We start from the raw sequence: 24,394 nt of genomic DNA, 5'->3' as shown, positions 1-24,394 counted from the left end.
AAGTCTTTTCGTAAGGCAAGTGCATAAAATGTCATCTATACAAACAGAAATATCATGTTTGTTTGCCGCAGTTCCTCTAGATTTCTCCCTAGAAAATAGGAATGTGTAGAGCTGGTTTCGCGATGATGAACCAGTTAGTGTAACTACGGTACAAAATTACATGTTCCCTGATAAAAACATTCAAAACAATAAAGTCCATCGATAATATCCAGCAAACACAAACACAGAGGCTTTCACAATATTTTGCATTAAATTAGCAAAAACACAAATGAATATTTCTGTTTCATCTATTCATATCCGGACAAAGTGTTGTGGAATTCATATGCAATGGGCCGAGAAAATCACAGTAAAAATGGTTTTGGAGAAAAGCAAAGTCTTTTCATTAGGCAAGTGCATAAAATGTCATCTATACACACAGAAATATCATGTTTGTTTGTCACAGTTCCTCTAGCTATCTCCCAGAAATACAAATGTGTATTGCTGGTGTTTCCATGTGGAACCAATTAGTGTTTCCAAGCACAAAATTAATGTTCCCCGATAAAAAACATACAAAGCAATAAAGTCCGTGGATAATATCCAGAAAACACAAACACAGAGGCTGTAGCAATATCTGGAATTGAGTTAGCCAAAACAAAACCTGATATTTCCGGGTTCATCCAGTCATATCCGGACATCGTGGTATGGAATTCGTATGCAATGGACCGAGAAAATCACAGTAAAAAGGGTTTTGGAGAAAAGAAAAGTCTTTTCATTAGGCAAGTGCATAAAATGTTATCTATACAAACAGAAATATCATGTTTCTTTGCCACAGTTCCTATAGCTTTCTCCCTAGAAAATACGAATCTATAGAGCTAGTGTTTCCATGATGAACCAATTAGTGTTTCCAAACACAAAATTAAATTAATTGTCCCCCGATAAAAAACATTCAAAACAATAAAGTCCATGGATAACATCCAGAAAACACATACACAGAGGCTTTCACAATATTTCGGATTGAGTTAGTCAAAACACAACCGGATATGTCGGGTTTCAACCAGTCATATCCGGTAAACTGGTGTGGAATTCGATTGCAATGGACCGAGAAATTCAGAGTAAAAATGGTTTTGGAGAAAACCAAAGTCTTTTCATTAGGCAAGTGCATAAAATGTCATCTATACAAACAGAAATATCATGTTTGTTTGTCGCAGTTCCTCTAGCTTTCTCCCTAGAAAATACGAATATTTGGAGAAGGTGCCCCAATGATGATCCAATTAGAGTTTCAAGGGTACGAAATTAAATGTTCCCTGATAAAAACATTCAAAACAATAAAGTCCTTCGATAATATCCAGAAAACACAAACACAGAGGCTTTCACAATATTTTGCATTGAATTAGCCAAAACACAACAGGATATTTCTGGTTTCCTCTATTCATATCCAGACAAAGTGGTGTGGAATTCGTATGCAATGGACCGAGAAAATCACAGTAAAAATGGTTTTGGAGAAAAGCAAAGTCTTTTCATTAGGCACGTGCATAAATTGTCATTGATACAAACAGAAATATCATGTTTGTTTGTCACAGTTCCTCTAGCTTTCTCCCTAGAAAATACAAATGTGTATTGCTGGTGTCTCCATGTGGAACCATTAGTGTTTCAAGGACAAAATTAAATGTTCCCCGATAAAAAAACATACAAAGCAATAAAGTCCGTCGATAATATCCAGAAAACACAAACACAGAGGCTGTAGCAATATCTGGGATTGAGTTAGCCAAAACAAAACCAGATATTTCCAGTTTCATCCAGTCATATCCGGACAAGCTGGTATGGAATTCGTATGCAATGGACCGAGAAATCACAGTAAAAATGGTTTTGGAGAAAAGCACAGTCTTTTCGTTAGGCAAGTACATAAAATGTCATCGTTACAAACGGAAACATCATGTTTGTTTGTCGCAGTTCCTCTAGCATTCTCCCTAGAAAATACAAATATGCAGAGCTGGTGTCTCCATGTGGAACAAATTAATGTTTCCAAAAACACAAAATTAAATGTTCCCTGATAAAAAACATTCAAAACAATAAAATACATTGATAATATCTGGAAAACACAAACACAGAGGCTGTAGCAATATCTGGGATTGAGTAAGCCAAAACAAAACAGGATATTTCCGGTTTCATCCAGTCATATCCGGACAAAGTGGTGTGGGATTTGTATGCAATGGACCGAAAAAATCACATTAAAATGGTTTTGGAAAAAGCAAAGTCTTTTCCTTAGGCAAGTGCATAAAATGTCATCTATACAAACAGAAATATCATGTTTGTTTTCCGCAGTTTCTCTAGCTTATCATGTTTCTTTGCCACAGTTCCTGTAGCTTTCTCCCTAGAAAATACGAATCTCTAGAGCTGGTGTTCCCATGATGAAACAATTAGTGTTGCAACGGTACAAAATTAAATGTTCCCTGATAAAAACATTCAAATCAATAGAGTCCTTGGATAATATCAGGAATTCACAAACACAAAGTCCGTAGCAATATTTCCGATTGAGTTAGCCAAAACACAACCGGATATTTCTGTTTTAATCCTGTCATATCCGGACTAAGTAGTGTGTAATTCTTATGCAATGGTTCGAGAAAATAACAGTAAAAAAGGTTTTGGAGAAAAGCACAGTCTTTTCGTTAGGCAAGTGCATAAAATGTCATCGATACAAACAGAAATATCTTGTTTGTTTGCCACAGTTCCTATAGCTTTCTCCCTAGAAAATATGAATGTGTAGAGCTGTGTCTCCATATCGAACCAATTAGTGTCTCCAAACACAAAATTAAATTAAAGGTTCCCCGATCAAAAATATTGAAAACAATAAAGTCCGTGGATAATATCAGGAATACACAAACACAGAGGCTATAGCAATAGTGGGAAGAGTTATCAAAAACAAAACCGGATATTTCTGGTATCATCCAGTCATATCCAGTAAACTGGTGTGGAATTCGTATTCATGGACCAAGAAATCACAGTAAAAATGATTTTGGAGAAAAGCAAAGTGTTTTCGTTTGACAAGTGCATAAAATGTTATCTATACAAACAGAAATATCATGTTTGTTTGCCGCAGTTCCTCTCGCTTTCTCCCTAGAAAATACGAATGTGTAGAGCTGGGATTCCCATGATGAACCAATTAGTGTTTCTGCGGTACAAATTTAATGTTCCCTGATAAAAACATTCAAAACAATAAACTCCATCGATAATATCCAGAAAACACAAACACAGAGGCTTTCACAATATTTTGCATTGAATTAGCCGAAACACAACAGGATATTTCTGGTTTCCTCTATTCATATCCGGACAAAGTGGTGTGGAATTCGTATGCAATGGACCGAGAAAATCACAGTAAAAATGGTTTTGGAGAAAAGCAAAGTGTTTTCATTAGGCAAGTGCATACAGTGTCATCTATACACACAGAAATATCATGTTTGTTTGCTGCAGTTCCTCTAGCTTTCTCCATAGAAAATACAAATGTGTATTGCTGGTGTCTCCATGTGGAACCAATTAGTATTTCCAAGCACAAAATTAAATATTCCCCAACAAAAAACATACAAAGCAATAAAGTCCGTGGATAATATCCAGAAAACACAAACACAGAGGCTGTAGCAATATCTGGGATTGAGTTAGCCAAAACAAAACCTGATATTTACAGTTTCATCCAGTCATATCCGGACAACCTGGTATGGAATTCATATGCAATGGACCGAGAAATCACAGTAAAAATGGTTCTGGAGAAAAGAAAAGTCTTTTCGTTAGGCCAGTACATAAAGTGTCATCTATACAAACAGAAATATCATGTTTGTTTGCCGCAGTTCCATTCGGTTTCTTCCTAGAAATTATGAATGTGTAGAGCTGGTATTCCCATGATGAAGCAATTAGTGTTTCTACGGTACAAAATTAAATGTTCCCTGATATAGACATTCAAAACAATAAAGTCCATCGATAATATCCAGAAAACACGAACACAGAGTTTTCAAAATATTTCGGATTGAGTTAGCCAAAAAAAAAAAAAGATATTTCTGGTGTAATCCAGTCATATCTGGACAAAGTGGGGTGGAATTCGTATCCAATGGACCAAGAAAATCACAATAAAAATGGTTTTGGAGAAAAGCACAGTCTTTTCGTTAGGCAAGTGCATAAAATGTCATCATTACAAACAGAAACATCATGTTTGTTTGTCGCAGTTTCTCTAGCATTCTCCCTAGAAAATACAAATATGCAGAGCTGGTGTCTCCATGTGGAACCAATTAATGTTTCCAAAAACACAAAATTAAATGTTCCCTGATAAAAAACATTCAAAACAATAAAATACATCGAAAATATCTGGAAAACACAAACACAGAGGCTGTAGCAATATCTGTGATTGCGTTAGCCAAAACAAAACTGGATATTTCCGGTTTCATCCAGTCATATCCGGACAAAGTGGTGTGGAATTTGCATGCAATGGACTGAAAAAATCACATTAAAATGGTTTTGGAGAAAAGTAAAGTCTTTTCCTTAGACAAGTAAATAAAATGTCATCTATACAAACAGAAATATCATGTTTGTTTTCTGCAGTATCTCTAGCTTTCTACCTAGAAAATACGAATTGGTTCAGCGGGTGTCTCCATTTGGAACCAATTAGTGTTTCCAAGCACAAAATTAAATGTTCCTGATAAAATCATTCAAAAAAATAAAGTCCATGGATAATATCAGGAATATACAAACACAGACGCTGTAGCAGTTTTTCGAATTGAGTTACCCAAAACACAACCGGATATTTCTGGTTTCATCCAGTCATATCCAGAGAAAGTAGTCTGGAATTCGTATGCAATGGACCGACAAAATCACAGTAAAAATGGTTTTGGAGAAAAGCAAAGTCTTTTCATTAGGCAAGTGCATAAAATGTTATCTATACAAACAGAAATATCATGTTTCTTTGCCACAGTTCCTGTGGCTTTCTCCCTAGAAAATACGAATCTCTAGATCTGGTGTTCCCATGATCAACCAATTAGTGTTGCAACGGTACAAAATTAAATGTTCCCTGATAAAAACATTCAAATCAATAGAGTCCTTGGATAATATCAGGAATTCACAAACACAAAGTCCGTAGCAATATTTCCGATTGAGTTAGCCAAAACACAACCGGATATTTCGGGTTTAATCCTGTCATATCCAGACTAAGTAGTGTGTAATTCGTATGCAATGGACCTAGAAAATAACAGTAAAAAAGGTTTTGGAGAAAAGCACAGTCTTTTCGTTAGGCAAGTGCATAAAACTTCATCGATACAAACAGAAATATCTTGTTTGTTTGCCACAGTTCCTACAGCATTCTCCCTAGAAAATACGAATGTGTAGAGCTGGTGTCTCCATGTCGAACCAATTAGTGTCTCCAAACACAAAATTAAATTAAATGTTCCCCGATCAAAAATATTGAAAACAATAAAGTCCGTGGATAATATCAGGAATACACAAACACAGAGGCTATAGCAATGTCTGGGATTGAGTTATCAAAAACAAAACCGGATATTTCTGGTATCATCCAGTCATATCCAGTAAACTGGTGTGGAATTCGTATTCATGGACTGAGAAATCACAGTAAAAATGATTTTGGAGAAAAGCAAAGTCTTTTCATTTGACAAGTGCATAAAATGTCATCTATACAAACAGAAATATCATGTTTGTTTGCCGCAGTTCCTCTCGCTTTCTCCCTAGAAAATACGAATGTGTAGAGCTGGGGTTCCCATGATGAACCAATTAGTGTTTCTACGGTACAAAATTAAATGTTCCCTGATAAAAAACATTCAAAACAATAAAGTCCATCGATAATATCCAGAAAACACAAACACAGAGGCTTTCACAATATTTTGCATTGAATTAGCCAAAACACAACAGGATATTTCTGGTTTCATCTATTCATATCCGGACAAAGTGGTGTGGAATTCGTATGCAATGGACTGAGAAAATCCCAGTAAAAATGATTTTGGAGAAAAATAAAGTGTTTTCATTAGGCAAATGCATAAAATGTCATCTATACAAACAGAAATATCATGTTTGCTTGCCGCAGTTCCTCTAGCTTTCTCCCTAGAAAATATGAATGTGTAGAGCTGGTGTCTCCATGTGGAACCCATTAGTGTTTCGAAGCACAAAATTAAATGTTCCCTGATAAAAACATTCAAAACCATAAAGTCCATGGATAATATCAGGAATACACAAACACAGAGGCTGTTGGAATATCTGGGATTGTGTTAGCTAAAACAAAACCGGATATTTCCGGTTTCATCCAGACATACCAGTAAAAACTGGTGAGGAATTCGTATGCAATGGACTGAGAAAATCACAGTGAAAATGGTTTTGGAGAAAAGCACAGTCTTTTCCTTAGGCAAGTGCATAAAATGTCATCGATACAAACAGAAATATCATGTTTGTTTGCCACAGTTCCTATAGCTTTCTCCCTAGAAAATACGAATGTGTAGAGCTGATGACTCCATGTCGAATCAATTAGTGTTTCCAAACACAAAATTAAATTAAATGTTCCCCGATAAAAAATATTGAAAACAATAAAGTCCCTGGATAACATCAGGAATACACAAACACAGAGGCTATAGCAATATCTGGGATTGAGTTCGCCAAAACAAAACCGGATATTTCTGGTTTCATCCAGTCATATCCAGAGAAAGTGGTGTGGCATTGGTATTCAATGGACCAAGAAAATCAGAGTAAAAATGGTTCTGGAGAAAAGCAATGTCTTTTCGTTAGGCAAGTGCATAAAATGTCATCTACACAAACAGAAATATCATGTTTCTTTGCCGCAGTTCCTCTAGCTTTCTCCCTAGAACATACAAATGTGTAGAGCTGGTGTCTCCATGTGGAACCAATTAGTGTTTTGAAGCACAAAATTAAATGCTCCGTGATAAAAAAAGCATTCAACACCATAAAGTCCGTTGATAATATCCAGAAAACACAAACACAGAGGCTGTAGCAATATCTGGGATTGAGTTAGACAAAACACAACCGGATATTTCCGGTTTCATCCAGTCATATCCGGACAAAGCGGTGTGGAATTCATAGGCAACAGACCTAGAAAATCAGAGTAAAAATGGTTTTGGAGAAAAGCAAAGTCTTTTCGTTAGGCAAGTGCATATAATTTCATCTATACAAATAGAAATATCATGTTTGTTTGTGGCAGTTCCTCTAGCTTTCTTCCTAGAAAATACGGATGTGTAGAGCTAGTGTCTCAATGTGGAACCAATTAGTATTCCAAGCGCAAAATTAAATGTTCCCCGATAAAAAACACCCAAAAGAATTCAGTCCATTGATAATATCCGGAAAACACCAACACAGGGGCTGTAGAATTACCTGGGATTGAGTTAGCCAAAACAATACCGGATATTTCCCGTTTCATCCAGTCATACGCGGACAAACTTGTGTGGAATTTGTCTGCAATGGACCGAGAAAATCACAGTGAAAATGGTTTTGGAGAAAAGCAAAGTCTTTCTGTTAGGCAAGTACATAAAATCTCATCTATACAAACAGAAATATCATGTTTGTTTGCGGCAGTTCCTCAAGCTTTCTCCTTAGAAAATACGGATGTGTAGAGCTGGTTTCTCCATGTGGAACCAATTAGTGTTTCCAAGTAGAAAATCAATTGTTCCCTGATAAAAAAACATTCAAAAAAAATAAAGTCCATGGATAATATCAGGAATACACAAACACAGATTATGTAGCAATTTTTCGGATTGAGTTAGCCAAAACACAACCGGGTATTTCTGGTTTCATCCAGTCATATCCGGAGAAAGTGGTGTGGAATTCGTATGCAGTGGACCGAGAAAATCAGAGTAAAAATGGTTTTGGAGAAATTCAAAGTCTTTTGATTAGGCAAGTGCATAAAATGTCATCTATAAAAACAGAAATATCATGTTTGTTTGCCGAAGTTCCTCTAGGTTTCTCCCTAGAAAATACGAATGTGTAGAGCTTGTGTCTCCATGTGGAAGCAATTCGTGTTTCCAAGCACAAAAGTAAGGTTCCCTGATAACAAACATTCAAAACAATAACGTCCCTTGATAATATCCAGAAAACACAAACACAGATGCTGTAGCAATACCTGGGATTGAGTTAGCCAAAAAAAAAAAAACCGGATATTTACAGTTTCATCCAGTCCTATCCGGACAAACTGGTGTGGAATTCCCATGCAAAGCACCGAGAAAATAACAGTAAATATGGTTTTGGAGAAAAGCAAAGTCTTTTTGTTAGGCAAGTGCATAAAATGTCATCTATAGAAACAGAAATATCGTGTTTGTTTCTCCCATTTCCTCTAGCTTCCTCCGTAGAAAAAACGAATGTGTGGAGCTGGAGTCCCCATGATGAACCAATTAGTGTTTCCAAGCACAAAATTAAATGTTCCCTGATAAAAACATTCAAAACAATAAAGTCCATCAATAATATCCAGGAAACAGAAACACAGAAGGGTTCACAATAGTTCGGATGGAGTTAGCCAAAACACAACCGTATAGTTCTGGTTTCATCCAGTCATATCCGGACAAACTGGTGTGGAATTCGTACGCAATGGACCGAGAAAATCACAGTACAAATGGTTCTGGAGAAAAGCAAAGTCTTTTCGTTAGACAAGTGCATAAAATGCCATCGATACAAACAGAAATATCATGTTTGTTTGCCACAGTTCCTCTAGCTTTTTCCCTAGAAAATACGAATGTGTAGAGCTGGTGTCTCCATGTGGAACCAATTAGTGTTTCCAAGTACAAAATTAAATGTTCCCTGATAAAAAACACTCAAAACAATAAAGTCTCTGGATAATATCCAGAAAACATGAAGTCTGTAGCAATATCTGGGATTGAGTTATCCAAAACACAACCGGATATTTCTGGTTTCATCCATTCCTATCCGACAAAGTGGTGTGGAATTCATAGGCAATGGTCTGAGAAAATCAGAGTAGAAATGGTTTTGGAGAAAAGCAGTCTTTTCCTTAGGCAAGTGCATAAAACTTCATCTATACAAACAGAAGTATCATGTTTGTCGCAGTTCCTCTAGCATTCTACCTAGAAAATACGATTGTGTAGATCTGGTGCGCTCATGATGAACCAATTATTGTTTCAATGGTAAAAATTTAAATGTTCCCTGATAAATACATTCAAAACAACAAAGTCCATCGATAATATCCAGAAAACAAAACACAGAGTCTTTCACAAAATTTCGGAATGAGTTAACCAAAACACAACTGGATATTTCTGGTTTCATCCAGTCATATCCAGACAAAGTATTGTGGAATTCGTATGCAATGGACCGAGAAAATCAGAGTAAAAATTGTGTTGGAGAAAAGCAAAATCTTTTCATTAGGCACTTGCATAAAATGTCATCAATGGAAACAGAAATATCATGTTTGTTTGCCCCAGTTCCTCTAGCTTTCTCCCTAGAAAACACAAATATGTAGAGTTGGTGTCTCCATGTGAACCAATTAATGTTTCCAAGCACACAATTAAATGTTCCCTGATAGAAAACATTCAAAACAATAAAGTCCGTGGATAATATCAGGAATACACAAACACAGAAGCTGAAGCAACATCTGGGATTGAGTTAGCCAAAACAGAACCGGATATTTCCGGTTTCATCCAGTCATATCCGGACAAAGTGGTTTGGAATTCGTTTGCAATGGACTGAGAAAATCACAATACAAATGGTTTTGGAGAAAATCAATGTCTTTTCGTTAGGCAAGTGCATAAAATGTCATCAATACAAACAGAAATATCATGTTTGTTTGCCGCAGTTCCTCTAGCTTTCTCCCTGGAAAATACGAATGTGTAGAGCTGGTGACTCCATGTCGAATCAATTAGTGTTTCCAAACACAAAATTAAATTAAATGTTCCCCGATAAAAAATATTGAAAACAATAAAGTCCCTGGATAACATCAGGAATACACAAACACAGAGGCTATAGCAATATCTGGGATTGAGTTCGCCAAAACAAAACCGGATATTTCTGGTTTCATCCAGTCATATCCAGAGAAAGTGGTGTGGCATTGGTATTCAATGGACCAAGAAAATCAGAGTAAAAATGGTTCTGGAGAAAAGCAATGTCTTTTCGTTAGGCAAGTGCATAAAATGTCATCTACACAAACAGAAATATCATGTTTCTTTGCCGCAGTTCCTCTAGCTTTCTCCCTAGAACATACAAATGTGTAGAGCTGGTGTCTCCATGTGGAACCAATTAGTGTTTTGAAGCACAAAATTAAATGCTCCGTGATAAAAAAAGCATTCAACACCATAAAGTCCGTTGATAATATCCAGAAAACACAAACACAGAGGCTGTAGCAATATCTGGGATTGAGTTAGACAAAACACAACCGGATATTTCCGGTTTCATCCAGTCATATCCGGACAAAGCGGTGTGGAATTCATAGGCAACAGACCTAGAAAATCAGAGTAAAAATGGTTTTGGAGAAAAGCAAAGTCTTTTCGTTAGGCAAGTGCATATAATTTCATCTATACAAATAGAAATATCATGTTTGTTTGTGGCAGTTCCTCTAGCTTTCTTCCTAGAAAATACGGATGTGTAGAGCTAGTGTCTCAATGTGGAACCAATTAGTATTCCAAGCGCAAAATTAAATGTTCCCCGATAAAAAACACCCAAAAGAATTCAGTCCATTGATAATATCCGGAAAACACCAACACAGGGGCTGTAGAATTACCTGGGATTGAGTTAGCCAAAACAATACCGGATATTTCCCGTTTCATCCAGTCATACGCGGACAAACTTGTGTGGAATTTGTCTGCAATGGACCGAGAAAATCACAGTGAAAATGGTTTTGGAGAAAAGCAAAGTCTTTCTGTTAGGCAAGTACATAAAATCTCATCTATACAAACAGAAATATCATGTTTGTTTGCGGCAGTTCCTCAAGCTTTCTCCTTAGAAAATACGGATGTGTAGAGCTGGTTTCTCCATGTGGAACCAATTAGTGTTTCCAAGTAGAAAATCAATTGTTCCCTGATAAAAAAACATTCAAAAAAAATAAAGTCCATGGATAATATCAGGAATACACAAACACAGATTATGTAGCAATTTTTCGGATTGAGTTAGCCAAAACACAACCGGGTATTTCTGGTTTCATCCAGTCATATCCGGAGAAAGTGGTGTGGAATTCGTATGCAGTGGACCGAGAAAATCAGAGTAAAAATGGTTTTGGAGAAATTCAAAGTCTTTTGATTAGGCAAGTGCATAAAATGTCATCTATAAAAACAGAAATATCATGTTTGTTTGCCGAAGTTCCTCTAGGTTTCTCCCTAGAAAATACGAATGTGAAGAGCTTGTGTCTCCATGTGGAAGCAATTAGTGTTTCCAAGCACAAAAGTAAGGTTCCCTGATAACAAACATTCAAAACAATAACGTCCCTTGATAATATCCAGAAAACACAAACACAGATGCTGTAGCAATACCTGGGATTGAGTTAGCCAAAAAAAAAAACCGGATATTTACAGTTTCATCCAGTCCTATCCGGACAAACTGGTGTGGAATTCCCATGCAAAGCACCGAGAAAATAACAGTAAATATGGTTTTGGAGAAAAGCAAAGTCTTTTTGTTAGGCAAGTGCATAAAATGTCATTTATAGAAACAGAAATATCGTGTTTGTTTCTCCCATTTCCTCTAGCTTCCTCCGTAGAAAAAACGAATGTGTGGAGCTGGAGTCCCCATGATGAACCAATTAGTGTTTCCAAGCACAAAATTAAATGTTCCCTGATAAAAACATTCAAAACAATAAAGTCCATCAATAATATCCAGGAAACAGAAACACAGAAGGGTTCACAATAGTTCGGATGGAGTTAGCCAAAACACAACCGTATAGTTCTGGTTTCATCCAGTCATATCTGGACAAACTGGTGTGGAATTCGTACGCAATGGACCGAGAAAATCACAGTACAAATGGTTCTGGAGAAAAGCAAAGTCTTTTCGTTAGACAAGTGCATAAAATGCCATCGATACAAACAGAAATATCATGTTTGTTTGCCACAGTTCCTCTAGCTTTTTCCCTAGAAAATACGAATGTGTAGAGCTGGTGTCTCCATGTGGAACCAATTAGTGTTTCCAAGTACAAAATTAAATGTTCCCTGATAAAAAACACTCAAAACAATAAAGTCTCTGGATAATATCCAGAAAACACGAAGTCTGTAGCAATATCTGGGATTGAGTTATCCAAAACACAACTGGATATTTCTGGTTTCATCCAGTCCTATCCGACAAAGTGGTGTGGAATTCGTAGGCAATGGTCTGAGAAAATCAGAGTAGAAATGGTTTTGGAGAAAAGCAGTCTTTTCCTTAGGCAAGTGCATAAAACTTCATCTATACAAACAGAAGTATCATGTTTGTCGCAGTTCCTCTAGCATTCTACCTAGAAAATACGATTGTGTAGATCTGGTGCGCTCATGATGAACCAATTATTGTTTCAATGGTAAAAATTTAAATGTTCCCTGATAAATACATTCAAAACAACAAAGTCCATCGATAATATCCAGAAAACAAAACACAGAGTCTTTCACAAAATTTCGGAATGAGTTAACCAAAACACAACTGGATATTTCTGGTTTCATCCAGTCATATCCAGACAAAGTATTGTGGAATTCGTATGCAATGGACCGAGAAAATCAGAGTAAAAATTGTGTTGGAGAAAAGCAAAATCTTTTCATTAGGCACTTGCATAAAATGTCATCAATGGAAACAGAAATATCATGTTTGTTTGCCCCAGTTCCTCTAGCTTTCTCCCTAGAAAACACAAATATGTAGAGTTGGTGTCTCCATGTGAACCAATTAATGTTTCCAAGCACACAATTAAATGTTCCCTGATAGAAAACATTCAAAACAATAAAGTCCGTGGATAATATCAGGAATACACAAACACAGAAGCTGAAGCAACATCTGGGATTGAGTTAGCCAAAACAGAACCGGATATTTCCGGTTTCATCCAGTCATATCCGGACAAAGTGGTTTGGAATTCGTTTGCAATGGACTGAGAAAAGCACAATACAAATGGTTTTGGAGAAAAGCAATGTCTTTTCGTTAGGCAAGTGCATAAAATGTCATCAATACAAACAGAAATATCATGTTTGTTTGCCGCAGTTCCTCTAGCTTTCTCCTTAGAAAATACGGATGTGTAGAGCTGGTGACTCCATGTCGAATCAATTAGTGTTTCCAAACACAAAATTAAATTAAATGTTCCCCGATAAAAAATATTGAAAACAATAAAGTCCCTGGATAACATCAGGAATACACAAACACAGAGGCTATAGCAATATCTGGGATTGAGTTCGCCAAAACAAAACCGGATATTTCTGGTTTCATCCAGTCATATCCGGAGAAAGTGGTGTGGCATTGGTATTCAATGGACCAAGAAAATCAGAGTAAAAATGGTTCTGGAGAAAAGCAATGTCTTTTCGTTAGGCAAGTGCATAAAATGTCATCTACACAAACAGAAATATCATGTTTCTTTGCCGCAGTTCCTCTAGCTTTCTCCCTAGAACATACAAATGTGTAGAGCTGGTGTCTCCATGTGGAACCAATTAGTGTTTTGAAGCACAAAATTAAATGCTCCGTGATAAAAAAAGCATTCAACACCATAAAGTCCGTTGATAATATCCAGAAAACACAAACACAGAGGCTGTAGCAATATCTGGGATTGAGTTAGACAAAACACAACCGGATATTTCCGGTTTCATCCAGTCATATCCGGACAAAGCGGTGTGGAATTCATAGGCAACGGACCTAGAAAATCAGAGTAAAAATGGTTTTGGAGAAAAGCAAAGTCTTTTCGTTAGGCAAGTGCATATAATTTCATCTATACAAATAGAAATATCATGTTTGTTTGTGGCAGTTCCTCTAGCTTTCTTCCTAGAAAATACGGATGTGTAGAGCTAGTGTCTCAATGTGGAACCAATTAGTATTCCAAGCGCAAAATTAAATGTTCCCCGATAAAAAACACCCAAAAGAATTCAGTCCATTGATAATATCCGGAAAACACCAACACAGGGGCTGTAGAATTACCTGGGATTGAGTTAGCCAAAACAATACCGGATATTTCCCGTTTCATCCAGTCATACGCGGACAAACTTGCGTGGAATTTGTCTGCAATGGACCGAGAAAATCACAGTGAAAATGGTTTTGGAGAAAAGCAAAGTCTTTCTGTTAGGCAAGTACATAAAATCTCATCTATACAAACAGAAATATCATGTTTGTTTGCGGCAGTTCCTCAAGCTTTCTCCTTAGAAAATACGGATGTGTAGAGCTGGTTTCTCCATGTGGAACCAATTAGTGTTTCCAAGTAGAAAATCAATTGTTCCCTGATAAAAAAACATTCAAAAAAATAAAGTCCATGGATAATATCAGGAATACACAAACACAGATTATGTAGCAATTTTTCGGATTGAGTTAGCCAAAACACAACCGGGTATTTCTGGTTTCATCCAGTCATATCCAGAGAAAGTGGTGTGGAATTCGTATGTAGTGGACCGAGAAAATCAGAGTAAAAATGGTTTTGGAGAAATTCAAAGTCTTTTGATTAGGCAAGTGCATAAAATTTCATCTATAAAAACAGAAATATCATGTTTGTTTGCCGAAGTTCCTCTAGGTTTCTCCCTAGAAAATACGAATGTGTAGAGCTTGTGTCTCCATGTGGAAGCAATTAGTGTTTCCAAGCACAAAAGTAAGGTTCCCTGATAACAAACATTCAAAACAATAACGTCCCTTGATAATATCCAGAAAACACAAACACAGATGCTGTAGCAATACCTGGGATTGAGTTAGCCAAAAAAAAAAACCGGATATTTACAGTTTCATCCAGTCCTATCCGGACAAACTGGTGTGGAATTCCCATGCAAAGCACCGAGAAAATAACAGTAAATATGGTTTTGGAGAAAAGCAAAGTCTTTTTGTTAGGCAAGTGCATAAAATGTCATTTATAGAAACAGAAATATCGTGTTTGTTTCTCCCATTTCCTCTAGCTTCCTCCGTAGAAAAAACGAATGTGTGGAGCTGGAGTCCCCATGATGAACCAATTAGTGTTTCCAAGCACAAAATTAAATGTTCCCTGATAAAAACATTCAAAACAATAAAGTCCATCAATAATATCCAGGAAACAGAAACACAGAAGGGTTCACAATAGTTCGGATGGAGTTAGCCAAAACACAACCGTATAGTTCTGGTTTCATCCAGTCATATCTGGACAAACTGGTGTGGAATTCGTACGCAATGGACCGAGAAAATCACAGTACAAATGGTTCTGGAGAAAAGCAAAGTCTTTTCGTTAGACAAGTGCATAAAATGCCATCGATACAAACAGAAATATCATGTTTGTTTGCCACAGTTCCTCTAGCTTTTTCCCTAGAAAATACGAATGTGTAGAGCTGGTGTCTCCATGTGGAACCAATTAGTGTTTCCAAGTACAAAATTAAATGTTCCCTGATAAAAAACACTCAAAACAATAAAGTCTCTGGATAATATCCAGAAAACACGAAGTCTGTAGCAATATCTGGGATTGAGTTATCCAAAACACAACCGGATATTTCTGGTTTCATCCAGTCCTATCCGACAAAGTGGTGTGGAATTCGTAGGCAATGGTCTGAGAAAATCAGAGTAGAAATGGTTTTGGAGAAAAGCAGTCTTTTCCTTAGGCAAGTGCATAAAACTTCATCTATACAAACAGAAGTATCATGTTTGTCGCAGTTCCTCTAGCATTCTACCTAGAAAATACGATTGTGTAGATCTGGTGCGCTCATGATGAACCAATTATTGTTTCAATGGTAAAAATTTAAATGTTCCCTGATAAATACATTCAAAACAACAAAGTCCATCGATAATATCCAGAAAACAAAACACAGAGTCTTTCACAAAATTTCGGAATGAGTTAACCAAAACACAACTGGATATTTCTGGTTTCATCCAGTCATATCCAGACAAAGTATTGTGGAATTCGTATGCAATGGACCGAGAAAATCAGAGTAAAAATTGTGTTGGAGAAAAGCAAAATCTTTTCATTAGGCACTTGCATAAAATGTCATCAATGGAAACAGAAATATCATGTTTGTTTGCCCCAGTTCCTCTAGCTTTCTCCCTAGAAAACACAAATATGTAGAGTTGGTGTCTCCATGTGAACCAATTAATGTTTCCAAGCACACAATTAAATGTTCCCTGATAGAAAACATTCAAAACAATAAAGTCCGTGGATAATATCAGGAATACACAAACACAGAAGCTGAAGCAACATCTGGGATTGAGTTAGCCAAAACAGAACCGGATATTTCCGGTTTCATCCAGTCATATCCGGACAAAGTGGTTTGGAATTCGTTTGCAATGGACTGAGAAAAGCACAATACAAATGGTTTTGGAGAAAAGCAATGTCTTTTCGTTAGGCAAGTGCATAAAATGTCATCAATACAAACAGAAATATCATGTTTGTTTGCCGCAGTTCCTCTAGCTTTCTCCCTGGAAAATACGAATGTGTAGAGCTGGTGACTCCATGTCGAATCAATTAGTGTTTCCAAACACAAAATTAAATTAAATGTTCCCCGATAAAAAATATTGAAAACAATAAAGTCCCTGGATAACATCAGGAATACACAAACACAGAGGCTATAGCAATATCTGGGATTGAGTTCGCCAAAACAAAACCGGATATTTCTGGTTTCATCCAGTCATATCCGGAGAAAGTGGTGTGGCATTGGTATTCAATGGACCAAGAAAATCAGAGTAAAAATGGTTCTGGAGAAAAGCAATGTCTTTTCGTTAGGCAAGTGCATAAAATGTCATCTACACAAACAGAAATATCATGTTTCTTTGCCGCAGTTCCTCTAGCTTTCTCCCTAGAACATACGAATGTGTAGAGCTGGTGTCTCCATGTGGAACCAATTAGTGTTTTGAAGCACAAAATTAAATGCTCCGTGATAAAAAAAGCATTCAACACCATAAAGTCCGTTGATAATATCCAGAAAACACAAACACAGAGGCTGTAGCAATATCTGGGATTGAGTTAGACAAAACACAACCGGATATTTCCGGTTTCATCCAGTCATATCCGGACAAAGCGGTGTGGAATTCATAGGCAACAGACCTAGAAAATCAGAGTAAAAATGGTTTTGGAGAAAAGCAAAGTCTTTTCGTTAGGCAAGTGCATATAATTTCATCTATACAAATAGAAATATCATGTTTGTTTGTGGCAGTTCCTCTAGCTTTCTTCCTAGAAAATACGGATGTGTAGAGCTAGTGTCTCAATGTGGAACCAATTAGTATTCCAAGCGCAAAATTAAATGTTCCCCGATAAAAAACACCCAAAAGAATTCAGTCCATTGATAATATCCGGAAAACACCAACACAGGGGCTGTAGAATTACCTGGGATTGAGTTAGCCAAAACAATACCGGATATTTCCCGTTTCATCCAGTCATACGCGGACAAACTTGTGTGGAATTTGTCTGCAATGGACCGAGAAAATCACAGTGAAAATGGTTTTGGAGAAAAGCAAAGTCTTTCTGTTAGGCAAGTACATAAAATCTCATCTATACAAACAGAAATATCATGTTTGTTTGCGGCAGTTCCTCAAGCTTTCTCCTTAGAAAATACGGATGTGTAGAGCTGGTTTCTCCATGTGGAACCAATTAGTGTTTCCAAGTAGAAAATCAATTGTTCCCTGATAAAAAAACATTCAAAAAAATAAAGTCCATGGATAATATCAGGAATACACAAACACAGATTATGTAGCAATTTTTCGGATTGAGTTAGCCAAAACACAACCGGGTATTTCTGGTTTCATCCAGTCATATCCGGAGAAAGTGGTGTGGAATTCGTATGCAGTGGACCGAGAAAATCAGAGTAAAAATGGTTTTGGAGAAATTCAAAGTCTTTTGATTAGGCAAGTGCATAAAATGTCATCTATAAAAACAGAAATATCATGTTTGTTTGCCGAAGTTCCTCTAGGTTTCTCCCTAGAAAATACGAATGTGAAGAGCTTGTGTCTCCATGTGGAAGCAATTAGTGTTTCCAAGCACAAAAGTAAGGTTCCCTGATAACAAACATTCAAAACAATAACGTCCCTTGATAATATCCAGAAAACACAAACACAGATGCTGTAGCAATACCTGGGATTGAGTTAGCCAAAAAAAAAAAAACCGGATATTTACAGTTTCATCCAGTCCTATCCGGACAAACTGGTGTGGAATTCCCATGCAAAGCACCGAGAAAATAACAGTAAATATGGTTTTGGAGAAAAGCAAAGTCTTTTTGTTAGGCAAGTGCATAAAATGTCATTTATAGAAACAGAAATATCGTGTTTGTTTCTCCCATTTCCTCTAGCTTCCTCCGTAGAAAAAACGAATGTGTGGAGCTGGAGTCCCCATGATGAACCAATTAGTGTTTCCAAGCACAAAATTAAATGTTCCCTGATAAAAACATTCAAAACAATAAAGTCCATCAATAATATCCAGGAAACAGAAACACAGAAGGGTTCACAATAGTTCGGATGGAGTTAGCCAAAACACAACCGTATAGTTCTGGTTTCATCCAGTCATATCTGGACAAACTGGTGTGGAATTCGTACGCAATGGACCGAGAAAATCACAGTACAAATGGTTCTGGAGAAAAGCAAAGTCTTTTCGTTAGACAAGTGCATAAAATGCCATCGATACAAACAGAAATATCATGTTTGTTTGCCACAGTTCCTCTAGCTTTTTCCCTAGAAAATACGAATGTGTAGAGCTGGTGTCTCCATGTGGAACCAATTAGTGTTTCCAAGTACAAAATTAAATGTTCCCTGATAAAAAACACTCAAAACAATAAAGTCTCTGGATAATATCCAGAAAACACGAAGTCTGTAGCAATATCTGGGATTGAGTTATCCAAAACACAACCGGATATTTCTGGTTTCATCCAGTCCTATCCGACAAAGTGGTGTGGAATTCGTAGGCAATGGTCTGAGAAAATCAGAGTAGAAATGGTTTTGGAGAAAAGCAGTCTTTTCCTTAGGCAAGTGCATAAAACTTCATCTATACAAACAGAAGTATCATGTTTGTCGCAGTTCCTCTAGCATTCTACCTAGAAAATACGATTGTGTAGATCTGGTGCGCTCATGATGAACCAATTATTGTTTCAATGGTAAAAATTTAAATGTTCCCTGATAAATACATTCAAAACAACAAAGTCCATCGATAATATCCAGAAAACAAAACACAGAGTCTTTCACAAAATTTCGGAATGAGTTAACCAAAACACAACTGGATATTTCTGGTTTCATCCAGTCATATCCAGACAAAGTATTGTGGAATTCGTATGCAATGGACCGAGAAAATCAGAGTAAAAATTGTGTTGGAGAAAAGCAAAATCTTTTCATTAGGCACTTGCATAAAATGTCATCAATGGAAACAGAAATATCATGTTTGTTTGCCCCAGTTCCTCTAGCTTTCTCCCTAGAAAACACAAATATGTAGAGTTGGTGTCTCCATGTGAACCAATTAATGTTTCCAAGCACACAATTAAATGTTCCCTGATAGAAAACATTCAAAACAATAAAGTCCGTGGATAATATCAGGAATACACAAACACAGAAGCTGAAGCAACATCTGGGATTGAGTTAGCCAAAACAGAACCGGATATTTCCGGTTTCATCCAGTCATATCCGGACAAAGTGGTTTGGAATTCGTTTGCAATGGACTGAGAAAAGCACAATACAAATGGTTTTGGAGAAAAGCAATGTCTTTTCGTTAGGCAAGTGCATAAAATGTCATCAATACAAACAGAAATATCATGTTTGTTTGCCGCAGTTCCTCTAGCTTTCTCCTTAGAAAATACGGATGTGTAGAGCTGGTGACTCCATGTCGAATCAATTAGTGTTTCCAAACACAAAATTAAATTAAATGTTCCCCGATAAAAAATATTGAAAACAATAAAGTCCCTGGATAACATCAGGAATACACAAACACAGAGGCTATAGCAATATCTGGGATTGAGTTCGCCAAAACAAAACCGGATATTTCTGGTTTCATCCAGTCATATCCGGAGAAAGTGGTGTGGCATTGGTATTCAATGGACCAAGAAAATCAGAGTAAAAATGGTTCTGGAGAAAAGCAATGTCTTTTCGTTAGGCAAGTGCATAAAATGTCATCTACACAAACAGAAATATCATGTTTCTTTGCCGCAGTTCCTCTAGCTTTCTCCCTAGAACATACAAATGTGTAGAGCTGGTGTCTCCATGTGGAACCAATTAGTGTTTTGAAGCACAAAATTAAATGCTCCGTGATAAAAAAAGCATTCAACACCATAAAGTCCGTTGATAATATCCAGAAAACACAAACACAGAGGCTGTAGCAATATCTGGGATTGAGTTAGACAAAACACAACCGGATATTTCCGGTTTCATCCAGTCATATCCGGACAAAGCGGTGTGGAATTCATAGGCAACGGACCTAGAAAATCAGAGTAAAAATGGTTTTGGAGAAAAGCAAAGTCTTTTCGTTAGGCAAGTGCATATAATTTCATCTATACAAATAGAAATATCATGTTTGTTTGTGGCAGTTCCTCTAGCTTTCTTCCTAGAAAATACGGATGTGTAGAGCTAGTGTCTCAATGTGGAACCAATTAGTATTCCAAGCGCAAAATTAAATGTTCCCCGATAAAAAACACCCAAAAGAATTCAGTCCATTGATAATATCCGGAAAACACCAACACAGGGGCTGTAGAATTACCTGGGATTGAGTTAGCCAAAACAATACCGGATATTTCCCGTTTCATCCAGTCATACGCGGACAAACTTGCGTGGAATTTGTCTGCAATGGACCGAGAAAATCACAGTGAAAATGGTTTTGGAGAAAAGCAAAGTCTTTCTGTTAGGCAAGTACATAAAATCTCATCTATACAAACAGAAATATCATGTTTGTTTGCGGCAGTTCCTCAAGCTTTCTCCTTAGAAAATACGGATGTGTAGAGCTGGTTTCTCCATGTGGAACCAATTAGTGTTTCCAAGTAGAAAATCAATTGTTCCCTGATAAAAAAACATTCAAAAAAATAAAGTCCATGGATAATATCAGGAATACACAAACACAGATTATGTAGCAATTTTTCGGATTGAGTTAGCCAAAACACAACCGGGTATTTCTGGTTTCATCCAGTCATATCCAGAGAAAGTGGTGTGGAATTCGTATGTAGTGGACCGAGAAAATCAGAGTAAAAATGGTTTTGGAGAAATTCAAAGTCTTTTGATTAGGCAAGTGCATAAAATTTCATCTATAAAAACAGAAATATCATGTTTGTTTGCCGAAGTTCCTCTAGGTTTCTCCCTAGAAAATACGAATGTGTAGAGCTTGTGTCTCCATGTGGAAGCAATTAGTGTTTCCAAGCACAAAAGTAAGGTTCCCTGATAACAAACATTCAAAACAATAACGTCCCTTGATAATATCCAGAAAACACAAACACAGATGCTGTAGCAATACCTGGGATTGAGTTAGCCAAAAAAAAAAACCGGATATTTACAGTTTCATCCAGTCCTATCCGGACAAACTGGTGTGGAATTCCCATGCAAAGCACCGAGAAAATAACAGTAAATATGGTTTTGGAGAAAAGCAAAGTCTTTTTGTTAGGCAAGTGCATAAAATGTCATTTATAGAAACAGAAATATCGTGTTTGTTTCTCCCATTTCCTCTAGCTTCCTCCGTAGAAAAAACGAATGTGTGGAGCTGGAGTCCCCATGATGAACCAATTAGTGTTTCCAAGCACAAAATTAAATGTTCCCTGATAAAAACATTCAAAACAATAAAGTCCATCAATAATATCCAGGAAACAGAAACACAGAAGGGTTCACAATAGTTCGGATGGAGTTAGCCAAAACACAACCGTATAGTTCTGGTTTCATCCAGTCATATCTGGACAAACTGGTGTGGAATTCGTACGCAATGGACCGAGAAAATCACAGTACAAATGGTTCTGGAGAAAAGCAAAGTCTTTTCGTTAGACAAGTGCATAAAATGCCATCGATACAAACAGAAATATCATGTTTGTTTGCCACAGTTCCTCTAGCTTTTTCCCTAGAAAATACGAATGTGTAGAGCTGGTGTCTCCATGTGGAACCAATTAGTGTTTCCAAGTACAAAATTAAATGTTCCCTGATAAAAAACACTCAAAACAATAAAGTCTCTGGATAATATCCAGAAAACACGAAGTCTGTAGCAATATCTGGGATTGAGTTATCCAAAACACAACCGGATATTTCTGGTTTCATCCAGTCCTATCCGACAAAGTGGTGTGGAATTCGTAGGCAATGGTCTGAGAAAATCAGAGTAGAAATGGTTTTGGAGAAAAGCAGTCTTTTCCTTAGGCAAGTGCATAAAACTTCATCTATACAAACAGAAGTATCATGTTTGTCGCAGTTCCTCTAGCATTCTACCTAGAAAATACGATTGTGTAGATCTGGTGCGCTCATGATGAACCAATTATTGTTTCAATGGTAAAAATTTAAATGTTCCCTGATAAATACATTCAAAACAACAAAGTCCATCGATAATATCCAGAAAACAAAACACAGAGTCTTTCACAAAATTTCGGAATGAGTTAACCAAAACACAACTGGATATTTCTGGTTTCATCCAGTCATATCCAGACAAAGTATTGTGGAATTCGTATGCAATGGACCGAGAAAATCAGAGTAAAAATTGTGTTGGAGAAAAGCAAAATCTTTTCATTAGGCACTTGCATAAAATGTCATCAATGGAAACAGAAATATCATGTTTGTTTGCCCCAGTTCCTCTAGCTTTCTCCCTAGAAAACACAAATATGTAGAGTTGGTGTCTCCATGTGAACCAATTAATGTTTCCAAGCACACAATTAAATGTTCCCTGATAGAAAACATTCAAAACAATAAAGTCCGTGGATAATATCAGGAATACACAAACACAGAAGCTGAAGCAACATCTGGGATTGAGTTAGCCAAAACAGAACCGGATATTTCCGGTTTCATCCAGTCATATCCGGACAAAGTGGTTTGGAATTCGTTTGCAATGGACTGAGAAAAGCACAATACAAATGGTTTTGGAGAAAAGCAATGTCTTTTCGTTAGGCAAGTGCATAAAATGTCATCAATACAAACAGAAATATCATGTTTGTTTGCCGCAGTTCCTCTAGCTTTCTCCTTAGAAAATACGGATGTGTAGAGCTGGTGACTCCATGTCGAATCAATTAGTGTTTCCAAACACAAAATTAAATTAAATGTTCCCCGATAAAAAATATTGAAAACAATAAAGTCCCTGGATAACATCAGGAATACACAAACACAGAGGCTATAGCAATATCTGGGATTGAGTTCGCCAAAACAAAACCGGATATTTCTGGTTTCATCCAGTCATATCCGGAGAAAGTGGTGTGGCATTGGTATTCAATGGACCAAGAAAATCAGAGTAAAAATGGTTCTGGAGAAAAGCAATGTCTTTTCGTTAGGCAAGTGCATAAAATGTCATCTACACAAACAGAAATATCATGTTTCTTTGCCGCAGTTCCTCTAGCTTTCTCCCTAGAACATACAAATGTGTAGAGCTGGTGTCTCCATGTGGAACCAATTAGTGTTTTGAAGCACAAAATTAAATGCTCCGTGATAAAAAAAGCATTCAACACCATAAAGTCCGTTGATAATATCCAGAAAACACAAACACAGAGGCTGTAGCAATATCTGGGATTGAGTTAGACAAAACACAACCGGATATTTCCGGTTTCATCCAGTCATATCCGGACAAAGCGGTGTGGAATTCATAGGCAACGGACCTAGAAAATCAGAGTAAAAATGGTTTTGGAGAAAAGCAAAGTCTTTTCGTTAGGCAAGTGCATATAATTTCATCTATACAAATAGAAATATCATGTTTGTTTGTGGCAGTTCCTCTAGCTTTCTTCCTAGAAAATACGGATGTGTAGAGCTAGTGTCTCAATGTGGAACCAATTAGTATTCCAAGCGCAAAATTAAATGTTCCCCGATAAAAAACACCCAAAAGAATTCAGTCCATTGATAATATCCGGAAAACACCAACACAGGGGCTGTAGAATTACCTGGGATTGAGTTAGCCAAAACAATACCGGATATTTCCCGTTTCATCCAGTCATACGCGGACAAACTTGCGTGGAATTTGTCTGCAATGGACCGAGAAAATCACAGTGAAAATGGTTTTGGAGAAAAGCAAAGTCTTTCTGTTAGGCAAGTACATAAAATCTCATCTATACAAACAGAAATATCATGTTTGTTTGCGGCAGTTCCTCAAGCTTTCTCCTTAGAAAATACGGATGTGTAGAGCTGGTTTCTCCATGTGGAACCAATTAGTGTTTCCAAGTAGAAAATCAATTGTTCCCTGATAAAAAAACATTCAAAAAAATAAAGTCCATGGATAATATCAGGA

This window comes from Lepus europaeus, chromosome 21 (assembly GCF_033115175.1).
Source record: "Lepus europaeus isolate LE1 chromosome 21, mLepTim1.pri, whole genome shotgun sequence".
NCBI classification, from domain to species: Eukaryota; Metazoa; Chordata; class Mammalia; order Lagomorpha; family Leporidae; genus Lepus; species Lepus europaeus.
Note: the sequence above shows the minus strand (reverse complement) of the source record.